A 12586-nucleotide genomic window follows, 5' to 3' on the forward strand; every position below is an offset into this window, starting at 1 on the left:
TGATTCATCCCCTGCAGAGTTCTTTGCTTCCTGGTATCTCTGATCCCCAGCAGATTGGATACTCTCCGGTGAGCTTGGCTTTCTCTCTTGAGATGTAGTACCGGGTGGTTGATTCCCGGACCTGGTTGTGTTAGATATGTCATGTTTGTCAGCATACATCATACATAAACCACGCATATTCATGCATAATTATAACATTCAGATATTCATGTTGCATTCTTTGCCATATATCGTTGTTTGCTGTCTCCTGCTATTTGGTGATATACTTCCCCGAGCAGATGTGTGTGTCTGATCTCTCCATATAGAGTCAGCTCCATAAGCAGAAAGCGTCTATCCTTTCTTCCATATTCCCCACTGTCGCAACCTGAAAAATACAGTGGGCGAAAAAACAACCAGCGAAAGAAAAAGATGACAGAAGAGTCGCCACCGTGCGTTATTTATCCCAAAGGAGGGAAAGGAAACGCTCGAAGTAAACCTGAAGAAAGGAAAGGAAAAGACAAGGTCTCGCAACCAAATCTTGGGTTCGGGAGTCGATTATGCGAAGGGAAGGTATTAGCACCCCTACGCATCCGTAGTACTCTACGGGATCCACTCTTGTTGTTCTTGTCTAAAGGGTGTGTGTTTATCTAATGTACTATTTACTAAAAGGGTCAAGAGAAAAATGACTCGCACAGATATCGCATCCATTGCATACGTATCTCATCTGAATATGAGAATCAGAGTCTTCGTAGCTCGGGTACCTATGGGTTAAAGAGATGTGTGCTCGCCAAGACATCGCGTCTTATGCCTACATATCTCATCTGGAATGAGAATCAGAGCATAATGTAGTTCGGCTAACTCACGGGAACAAAAGTCTCGATTGCAACTAGGGCAAGAGAAAGGGAAAGTCTCGATCGCAACGAGGGCGAAAACAAACAAAGATTAGTTGTTAGTTGTCAGTCTGACTCGGCAAGACATCGCATCTTGTGCCTACGTATCTCATCTGAACATAAGAATCAGAGTTGCCGTAGTTCGGCTACATAGGGATTGCCATCTGAACATGGACTTACAAAGGAGGACACTAGTTGTGTCAAAGGAGAGTGGGCAATGTGTTCACGTCCTAGCAGTAGGTGTCGCAGCTCGCTGAATCGAGTCTTAGGCAGTTACCTCTTTGCAATATGATGGATTGACATGCCACAAGATCGGAGACGCACGGAAGGTCTAAAAGAAATGGGGAAGTTCTGCCCTAGAGTTGTCATGCAATATGTACTTAGGTGTTTACAAATCTACATTCGGAAAAACGTCATCTATCTCTACTCAACAATCGTGGCCGAAACATTGTTTTGTATCTCTTAAGACAATACATCTTTCATTTTAAAAGGTTTTTGATTGGTCGCACGGCGGCGAGAAAAAGAGTTTGATTGGTTGGACGTGCTTTGAGTGATGGCGAGAACTAGGATTGGCGAGATATACATCTCGAATCCTAGCCTCAGGAGTGCATGGTATACACCATGTTCCATTTCCATCTTTATTTGCAAAAGTGTTTAATAGAGATTAAGTATTTTTAGGTTTGATTGAGAAAGGGTTTGAAGAAACCGCATTGACAATTTTAGACGATGGCGAGAGCTACGATTGGCGAGATATACATCTCGAATCCTAGTCTCAGGAGTGCATGGTATACACCATGTTCCATTTCCACCTTTATTGAAAAAGTGTTAAATAAGAATTAGGTATTTTGAGTTTTGTTGTGAAAATGACTTGACCTAGATCAAGTATTGATGGACGTTTGAGGAAGATTTGGATGAGTGTTTGAGAAAACAAAATGGGTAAATTGGATGATGGCGAGAGCTAGGATTGGCGAGATATACATCTCGAATCCTAGTCTCAGGAGTGCGTGGTATACACCACGTTCCACTTCCATATTTATTGAAAAAGTCTTGACTATGAATTAATATTTTTTTGAGTTTTTATTAGAGAAAATGGCTTGACGTTGAATCAAGCATTTGATGAAAGTTTGGAAGAACTGTAATGGAATAGGAGGGAGAAATGAATTGATTTGTTTATTGAGAAAATACTCGACGTTGGATCGAGTCATATTTTTGTATTTTTAGAAATGGTTAATTTTACTCTTGTGTTGGTGTCTAAAACAAATAGAGAAATAAAACAATACAACATTACATACACATTGGGGAAGTGGGGTACATTTTGTCAAATGGGGATTCAAAATCATGAAATAATTAGATCAAGCCCAAACAACAAATGATGCGAAATATGAGTGTAAGTGCAAGAGAACCGGCTCATTGTAAGAAAGCCCAAGAGTAAGCTATGTGAGGTTGATGGCGACGCTTAAAAAGTAATCGACTTACAAGGGTGTGGAAAAATGGGCTCGATATTAAATCGAGGAAAATATGATTTTTATAGTTTAAAAATGGTTTTGAATGAATGATGAAATTAAAAGAAAACAAATCTATGTTATGATAATGAAACTATGAAAATAATAAAGCATAAACATAACAAAAAATGTTAAAAGAAAATAAAATGCAAATGCTGAAAGAAATAAAATGATCAATACGGGTATTGAACCCACTACACTAAAGACCATAGAAACCACCCCTCTCCACCAGACCACTCATGACTAGTTATTATTTTGATGCTACTTTAAATATATAAACCAAAATAGATTAAACATTAGAATAAAAACTAAAATAAAAAAAAGTCTGTTGGACTACCAGTAATTAAACCCAGCCGCTTGGCTGTTGGGTTTACAATGGGGGATAAGTTGAAAACATAAAACAATTATTAACTAAATAACCTAGGAATTTTAAACAAAAATCTTTAATGTTTCAAAAAACTTATTCTGTTTAAAATAAATTTAAAAAAAATAAAATAAGGAAACCAAAGCAGAAGACACTTCCGTCTCCTTTCTCACAATCTCACGAATTCTCTATCAAACTCAAAGAATCTCTCTCTCTCATCGTCCTCAACCTTCGCTTATCAACCTCAACGAAACCTCTCTCACACCATGTAGCCGCTTCCGTCTCAATATCCCTTTCGCTCTCAATCTCACTCAATCGTCCTCAACCTCACCCAATCGTCTCTCAAACGCGTCCAACCCTCTCTCTCTCAAAATCGCTCAATCGTCCTCAACTAATCTCTCTCAAACTCAGACGCTCATTCAAACTGAAATGCTCAACAAAAGAAATCTCACCTTTGGCGACGACGAATCGGGTGAGCTTAAATCTTCCTCCTCCTTTCCAATACCGGTTTTTTTTGATTTGGGATTTAGGGTTTTGATTTGCTTTTAAATTTCAATTCCGCCTCCGATTTTTTCGTTGTCCATCCCTTCACTGATTCGTTTTCTATTTATGCTTTTCAAATTAGGGTTTCAAAGGGTGTCTTTGATGTTCTAGAAGAGTAACTCTGCAAAGCACTTTGGATGTTCTCAGAATCAAATCGCCCTGTTAATGCTAAAACCGAAAATGGTATTCTGAGCTCGTGCTTTCTTCCTTATTTTTGTCTTAATTCTGATTTGGGAATTTTTCTGACTTTTAACGCTTTGGTAATTAATTGCGTTTTTTTTGTTTTACCGCAGTGAAAAAAATGGAGCATTGGTTTGATTACAGCTCCGGTTTTGATGATCGGGTAACATTGTAGGGTGTTGTTTGCAAAAATTGTTTTCTCCATTGTTATACTATCTTGCTGCAGACAATGCATGAACCATTTTCCTTCTGATTATATTGCCCATGATTTTTGTCTGTTGATGTAAGGACCCTGATGCTTGGAGATTTTGCTGCATATCTCATTGCAATTTTTGCAAAGAACTTGGCTGTTGTTGCATCAGTGCAAGCTGATTGTGAATCTGCGACATTAATTGTTGCGGTGAAGCCTGTGCTTGGGACTACTGCGACTGAGATGGCAACAACTTTGATGCATTGTGTTGCATCCATTATTATATCGTATTTGCTGAAAATTTCCAGAGCATTGGAATTCTGCAAAGCTTCTTCATGTTCCACAACTTCAAGGGATGAATTGATCGAGCGACAAGCAGCAACAAAGGATTCGACTTTTAGCTGACCAGTATATGCTTCCGTGTGCATACTCTTAATCCCACCTTGCTTTATATACTGCAGTTTTTTCTTTGGCAGGGTGTTGGTTTTCTATCAAAGAAGATTGAAAGGCTCCATGATGTACTATAGTTTTCTTTGGAGTTGACTTGGAATTGTAGATTGTGGGTTTTATGTATTTTTTTGATTGGAAACCTTGTGTATGGATGCAATCGGGCTAAATGAAAATTTGAATGGTGTGATTGAATATTATAGTTGAAAGATCGGAGCCATAGAACATTTTCAGAGCAGACTCAATAATCATGTTATCCCATACATTATGAAGATTTTTTTTCCTCCTGTACCAACGAACTGTTATCGAGTTTCCACCTAGGTCTTCGGTAAAACCAACATGTAGGGGCTGATGTACATCCCCAACAAAATGTGACAAGAACAAAAGTGCCTCTATGCTTCCGTCCATAAGAATCATGACAACCTCTGCAGTATTGATAATTACACAAGAAATCAGGTGTATCAGCATAATGCAAAGCACTACTCCAATGATAATGGAAGTGAATTTCATCAGGCCAAGAGCAAAGTGCAGCAAGATCGCCATGAGCAGAATCTGGAAGCAGTTGTTTCACTGCAAAAAGAGCATCTTCACTAAGATACTCCTGTGTAATTTTACAAACCACATAGTGTCCCTCTTTTCCCCAACCAAGAACTGTTGGTATCAGTAACAGAACTAAGAGTGCTATCAATCGATCATCACTACCGATAGACATAGAAGAAATCATCGAGATTGTGTTTCCATAAATATTGCACGGTTCATAGGAGTACCATTCTTTTCATTCTCCAAATTTAGAAGAAAATATCCCTAAATTTTATTCTTCAATTTTAAACTTACTTGTTTTTCTAGATGAATGACTTCGTAGAAATCATTAAACGTGAAGTGGTCATGAAGAGAAATGCAAATGACTGATTTGATGAGAAAAAATTTCAGAGTCAAAATCGGGGTATGACACCCACCGGGTTATATCCTCGTGGATGTTGATTGTTTTTGTTCCTTCCCAACACATATATTGGGATGGTTTTCCCCATTGAGTTATATCCTCACCGGGACAAGTCTTGATTTGGTGTGCCTATCTAGTTTGGTCCTAGATCAGTCTCTTGAGACTCTTTTCCTGTTTCCCCGTGGTAAATGAATAATGCTCAATAATTAGTAATTATTATCCCCGGCGGAGTCTGTGTTTCTCTACCCTCATACAGGTAGTTGTAAACCCTATTTCTTCCCTTTTTGCAGAGTAACTATTTTTGCTCATCTTTAATTGGTGACAACTATCTTCATTCAATATTCGGTGATGATATCCCCTCATCTGCTTGGATAATTGCCCTGATTACGCAATTTATCCCCAGCGGGTCATCTCTCGTCTACCTTCTTGTTGTTGGTAACAATTGTTTCTCCCCTGAATTGGTCATCATTATATACCTAGTTTCGGTATCCCGATGCCTTTTCTTTTCGGTCGATTTATCCTTTATTAACCCAGTAACCGGTTGTGGATAATCGTCCATGCGAGTATATTATCTATGTTCTTACGGTAATAGATAGTATATCTCATGCACTCTCGGGTCCGAAGCCTTTTGTTCTTCCCCAATTGAGTAAGATTTGTATCCCCTTTGTGGAGTCGAATATCCATCCTGTAATCGAGTTTGCTTTTAGCCCTCTTTTGGATGATGAGTGTTTTGGGAATATTCCCCAATTCACGCCTTGGTTGGTCACCTATTATATGCCCAGTAACCGGTATCCCTGGTATTCCTTCCTCTCTGCTCCCTATTATGACTTTTTGTCCCCTATGGAGTCAGAATCCCTGAGTTGAAGTATACCTTTTAGGTTTTCCTCAGACGTTTTGAAGTTTTGATATCTCTCACCCTTATACCGGTCTTGGATATTCATCTCTTCCTGAGCATGTTGTATCTCTCACCCTCATACCTGGCGTTCGGATCACATGTCTCCTTGAGCTTATTACCCAGTAACCGGTGATACCTCGTCCCGCTGCTTCCCCAGGAGTGTCCTTGTGGATATCCCCAGCGAAGTCCCTTAGTGGATTGTTTTCATCAGGATTTTATCCGAAGTATCTGCTGTGGATAGTTTTTTACTGTATTGGCATATTCCCCAATACATGCATCTTCGAGTCAGCTCGAGTCTTTCCATTGGATATTTTCCCTTTGGAATTCTGTTCCCCACGCTTTGAGTCGTGACCTGCTCGCGCATTTTTATCCCTTTTCTATCCCCAGAAGAGTCCCCAGGGTCTTGGTCCCATGGAGTGAACTGCTCATATGGATTATCAGTGGCTTCTGATTTCTTTGCTTTTGTGGACACATACCTCCACAGAGTGCTACCATTTTTCATACCTACATTTGCATCATGAGGTCTCTTAGGGACCAAAATTCATCTCTTTGTTATTATTTAAGCCCATTCTACCCCGTCAAGACAAAGATTTTAACCTTCACTTCTCCGGCTAGAATGACCTTAAATAGGGGCATCTGTAAGACCCCAATTTTGACCCTAAGATCCCTCATGGCATCATAACATTGCATTTGCATTACCTCAAGGATCTTTAGCATCTTGGTTCCCTTTGCCTTTGGGTGGTGTCGCATCCGCGAAAAACAATCGGCGGGCTAAAACAAAAACAAACAGAGCCGCCACCGCGCGTTATTTATCCCAAAAGAGGGAAAGGAAACGCTCAGAGTAAACCTGGAAAGGAAATGGCCTCGCGACCAAAGAGAAAGGGTACGGGAGTCGGTTACGCAAGGGGAAGGTATTAGCACCCCTCACGTCTGTCGTACTCGACGGGATCCACGCTCTAGAAGAAAGAAAAGGTTGCTAAACAAACACCACACACACACACCGAAAACAACACAGGTGGGGGATAAGAGGAACGGGCTCGCTAGGACATCGCATCCTATGCCTACGTATCTCGTCTGGAACGAGAATCAGAGCTGCCGTAGTTTGGCTCACGCACGCCAAACAACACAAACACACAAACAGGCAAACATGGGACCCGAATGCCACTCGATGGACTTACATCAGCGCCCGAACCAAACAGACACACACTGGAACCCAGATGCCACTTGATGGACTTACACCGGCTTCCAAGCACACAACAAGAACAAACAAACAACAAGTTGCTAAGGAGTCGGGAACTCGAGCCTAGCAATTGTCAGACAAACACACACAAAAAGAAAAGAAAGTGCCCGGAGAAGTCTCGCACGACCTTCTGCCTACGTACCTCATCTGGTATGAGGATCAGGGCGACGTAGTTCCCCTAAACAGGGGAGAAAGACTAACCAGAAACAAAGGGAGACGCACTACTAGGGAGCTGGACTCGAGCCTAGGTGTTATCATGCATCATTGCCCTATGTTATGGTTTCTATCTACTTGCACAACAGCAAGCTAATCCTAACCAGGAAAAACAAGCATGCAAGCATAAACAAAACAAAGCATTCACATTTCAAGTAGCACACACTATATCCAGTCAAAAGTGGGCTCAAACAATGGGTTAGACTGCCAAGGCAAGTCCTCTGTACAAGGGTAGTGTTAGCTCTTAACCCTGACATTGAGAGTCAGGGTGAAGCTGATGAAAGGAGAGTGAAGATTAGACTTCACAGCTCTTATCCCTGGCCAGGGAGAGCTTCAGACAAAGGAGTGTGAGTCCAGAAAGAGGGAACCCTTCTACACTCATGACTCTGACACAACTGTACAACTGTACAAGATCTTGGGTTTGTGTCCCAATGCATCAACACAGGGGTGTGAGCAGAGGGACGACTCAACAGAATAGCGGGAGATAGATTGCATATCTCTTTGATCCGCCAATTGCCTTAATCAAGGTCTTTACCTGCTTGGCACAAAAGTAAACAAGCACAAACATCGCCTCTTAAGGAGGACTTCAGACAGGTGCCTGGCCAAGTAACAGGCCAGGTCTTCCAGACTACATGGAGAATAGAAATTCTACCTCAATTGGTTTATACAACCAAGCAACAGCAAGCAAGTTCTTAAAGAACTGTTAGCAACTAATGTACCTGAAATCAATCAAATATCATCAGTACTCAGACAAACCAACAGTAAACAGCAAAAGTCAATCTGTATCTGTATAGTCAAACACAAGTTAATGCACACAAGTGCAAGCCATGAGCTCAAACTCAAGCATCAAACCCTACAACACAAATTCAAGGTTAGCCATAAACAATTCACAATTCAACTTAATTAACTTGAAGCAATCTCCTTAAACCATTTGCATCTCAACCTGAAAATCCAAACCAAACATGAGAAACAAGACCACTAGGCCAAGCCTAGGGTCCAAAGGAGATGAAAAAATCAAAACAGCAAGTGAAAATTATCCAAAACCACAATCAAACAAATTAAAAACAAATGCAATTGGTCCCATGCTCATATCATTCACCATTATCATTTCATGCACAAAATAGCATCAAATATGCAATTTGCAACTCCAAAAGACCAAACAGAAAGATCTCAATCAAATCCATATCAAAACAATTCAATTAATTCCACAAAAATTCAAGTCTAAACAGAACATATGGAATGAATAGCATATCAATTTTCATGGAATTTGGACAAGAGGAAGTAGGTTAATGAAAATCAAAAAGTTCAGACAATTTCAAGCAAGCCAACACAAGGCATCAAAACAAGCACCAACTTCCATAAATCATAAAACAGTGACAAAGCAAGATAAATGAATGGGATCAAAACCATAATGACCTATAATGTGTATACAATCCACATGTCAAATTTCACATCCATCCAATTAACCATGAGAATTTCACAAATCAAATGCCAACATGTGTCACAAAAAATCACAAAATGAGCCAACAGAGGAGAAAATCTCAATCAATTAGGAAATGCCATCAAATATTCCAGAATAATTCACATGTGATCTAAACATACATATGTTCATTCATGCAAAAAATTGGCTCCATCTAACATCCCTAAGCACATCAAATAAAATCATGAAGTTCAGCAAGCTTGGTGTGACACAAATTGTCACACCTCTAATCAAAAATTCATATCTCATCAACCAAGTATTCAAAAATTACAAACTCTACATCAAAATCACCATCAAAGAGTCTAGAATATGCACAAAATATTTCATGAATTTATTTGGCAGCATCATCATTTTATGAATGATATGGCAAGACATGTACAAAAGAGACACATTCAAACAATCCCTAAGCATTTTTACTTTTCACACGTGCACAAAAATATTAAAAATCATCATTAAAATCTATACATCATAAGGAGCATGGTGAAAAAAACCTCACAAATTTTGGACAAAAAATGAACTAGATATGATTTTTTGAAGTTGTGTAATGAAAATGAAATAGAAAATGAAAAAGAAATAAGAAATAAAACAAATTAATTCTGATAATGGCATAAGCGTAATTTTAGTGAACAAGACCAAAACAACGTAGCATTCATTTATTCGGTGGCACCTTCCTATTGGCTCAGGGCGCGCGGTAAACATCTTTCAAAATCAAGGCCAGGCAAATGAAGATCTACGCGTGTTCTTGAGCTGTTCTTCATCAAGAACACTCAGAAAATTTCCAAAAATGCGCAAGAACAATTCTCAACCAAAATCAACAAATGATACATCCACGTGTTCGTCTTTCAACCTAGATTAAGGCTATGCCATTGATTTTTCCTAATTCTCAACATGTTATCCGGATCGATCAAAAATAGAAATGCACATCGAACTTCAAATCACGATTTCTTTCTCTACACTCAACCAAATCACAAACTACAAGCATCATGCTAACCTACATGGAGAGATCTACAAAAGCCACTTAACAATTCAAGCAATGGAGAATTTCGAATCCTAACCTCTTGGAGATGGCAGCTTGTGATCTTTGAGTTTCCACGTGTGAAAAGGTGAAACAGATGCAGCTTGATGTTCAGGAAGTTGATTACAACAGGTGTCTCAGCTCAAGGATGCTTCAGTTGCAAGAACTAGCAAAATGCCATGGAAATGCAAGCTTTGGACAGTTGGAATTCTTCGCTCTTTGGCCACGAATTCAATGAAACAGTTCTTCCTCAAGGTTTATGGAGCATGGATCGAGCAAGAATCATCCAAATTGATGAAGATTTCATGGAGAAATGTTGAAAAAAGTTGGAAGAAATTTGGAGAATTTGAGAGAATTGGAGGGAAAAACAGTTATGATCTTGAGAAATGTGAAAAGTGGTTATGATTCTGTTATGATTAACAACTTATACTCACTCCTTAATCCACCTCTTAATCACCATTAGCAAAATTGGCTTGATTAGTGAAAATGAGTTTTAAGTGTTAAGTCCAAAAATGACCCTCCCAAATTGGCAATGTAACAGTAAGATGACCGTTCACACAAGTCATATTTGGCATTTGGAGTGTGTTGGAAGTGGTCTTGAGTGCATATGCCTTGTATTTCTCAAATTCACATGTTCACACCAAAAATTCAAAAGAATCCACTTAAAAAATGACTTTTTGCCATGCTTATTTTTGATGAATTTGGACCATGCAACATGAAAGTACATATGAAATGGGGTTTGCTCAAAGAAAGATCATCCATTTTGGCCATTCCATGTGAAAGTTATGCCACTTTGATTTTAGGCATTTTTGGAAAATGATTATGCCATAACTTGTCAACCATACATGGGAAATTCAAGTTCTTGGACTTTTTGGAAAGGTGAGATCAAGATCTACAATTTTCATGTTGAACAAAATTTCATTTGAAGCATATTTGGACATGTAATTTTGTGGTGAAAAACTTTCCATTTTTGGAAACTTCCATTACAAGTCACTTTCTATTTTTGGCAACTTTTTGTCTGACTTTATTTTCTTCATTCTTGATGTTTGAAATGTCAAATGAAACTTGTTTCAACATGAATAAAGTGTATCCAACTCTCTCCCACCTCCAAATCCATAAAATCAAGCACAGTTGACCATAGTTGACTTTTTCAACTGATAGATGAATTTGGCAATGCACTGATCAAGTTGAGCCTCAAACTCCTGATGAAATGGCTCAATGATGAAACCCTAGCCTTCATAAGCTAAATATAATCACATGATAATCCCCATATCCATTGTAGACCCCATCTCCTCGCCATGCCCTGATTGGCCCAATGCAACTGATTAGGGTTGACCAGTGGTCAAAACCCTAATCCCAAGGTATATGATCAACCACTTGAATCTCTTGGATGATAACAAGACCATGATGATGATGATGTATCATTTCAACCAAGATAAAGACCAATCCCTCTTGAGAATCAAGAAACCCTAATTTGAATCACCAACCCTCAGATAGTTAATGATCCAGTCCAATGAAACCCTAGCTTGCATCATGAGTTCTCCCATCTTCTGACCAAGACTTAGGAGGATGACTTGCACAATGTAACCACATGATATGCAATATGCAATGCCTAATGACCTACACATGATATGCAATATGTTAAGCTAGTCCCAAGAGAGGAGGGCAAATTTTGAGGTGTTACAGGTGGGACTCCTTGTGATTGGTTTGAGATCACCAAGCATGCTTGAATTATACATCATTGTTTCTCTTACTTTTGTTTACTAACCAAAAGCACAAAAATGTGTCACTAACATCTTTTGTTTGAAGCTTGAGTATCATCCAAGACACTTTGTGGGTTCTATTTAGATGATCAGTCAACACAAGGGAATGGCTTGAGTTACTTCCAACAGGTTCAAATGGGGTCTATTCGTCAGTCAAAATGTTAATCTTGGAGGAGCAAAAGTTTGTTCATGAGCTGTCATGCTCGCTAGGCGAGCAGAATGGGTCGCCTAGCGAGTCCTAAGAAAAGCCACCAGAATCACCTACGCTCAGAGGAATTTCTTGAACTGTCATGCTCGCTAGGCGAAGCCCACGTGTTTAAAAAAAACGAAAAAAAATAAAATAATAATAATAATAATAATAAATAAATAAATAAATAAAATATAACAGAAAATTTTTGGACTTAGGCCTCTCTCATTTGAGCCCACAGGTCCACAAAAATCATGTTATTAATTGAGAGTTTCAGTGAAACAAAATTCATTCTATTCCTATTACCCTGGCAGGAAAAAGATAGTGAGAGAAGAGCTAACAGAGTTCAGAGCAACCTCCAGAGACTGAAGGGAACTCATCGGAAAAGAATCAATTCCCTCTCATATAAACCCTAAGAGTGCTTTGCAAACCCAATCGGGCAAGTCAATTTCATTCGATCTCTCCAGTGAGGTTTGCCTTATTCCCATTACTTTATGCTTTTAATTTGAATGCGCTGAATGTATGAGGTATTATGGGTGGATTTGATACCCTTTTGATGCATGTGTTTGACAAGAGGTTTAGGCCTCCTACCCTTGGTTGCTTTTTGTGAGATTTTTGTGAATTTTAATGGCATGATTCATGTGGTTACATTTTGATTTGGGGGCAACTCTTGATTACCCTATCTTGTTTCTCTAACCTGTTTGTTGAGTTTTTTTTTGTGAGGGCTCACATGACTCTTGCAAAGATGGCTTGGTGTT

At 39.1% G+C, this 12586-nt stretch overlaps 1 pseudogene; it reads right to left on the reverse strand.

Moving 5' to 3' along the window:
- Nucleotides 1-4260: 4260 nt before the first annotated feature.
- On the reverse strand, nucleotides 4261-4929 carry LOC127137715 (endonuclease 4-like; annotated as a pseudogene).
- Nucleotides 4930-12586: the final 7657 nt, after the last annotated feature.

Source organism: Lathyrus oleraceus, chromosome 4, assembly GCF_024323335.1.
Source record: "Lathyrus oleraceus cultivar Zhongwan6 chromosome 4, CAAS_Psat_ZW6_1.0, whole genome shotgun sequence".
Taxonomy (NCBI): domain Eukaryota; kingdom Viridiplantae; phylum Streptophyta; class Magnoliopsida; order Fabales; family Fabaceae; genus Lathyrus; species Lathyrus oleraceus.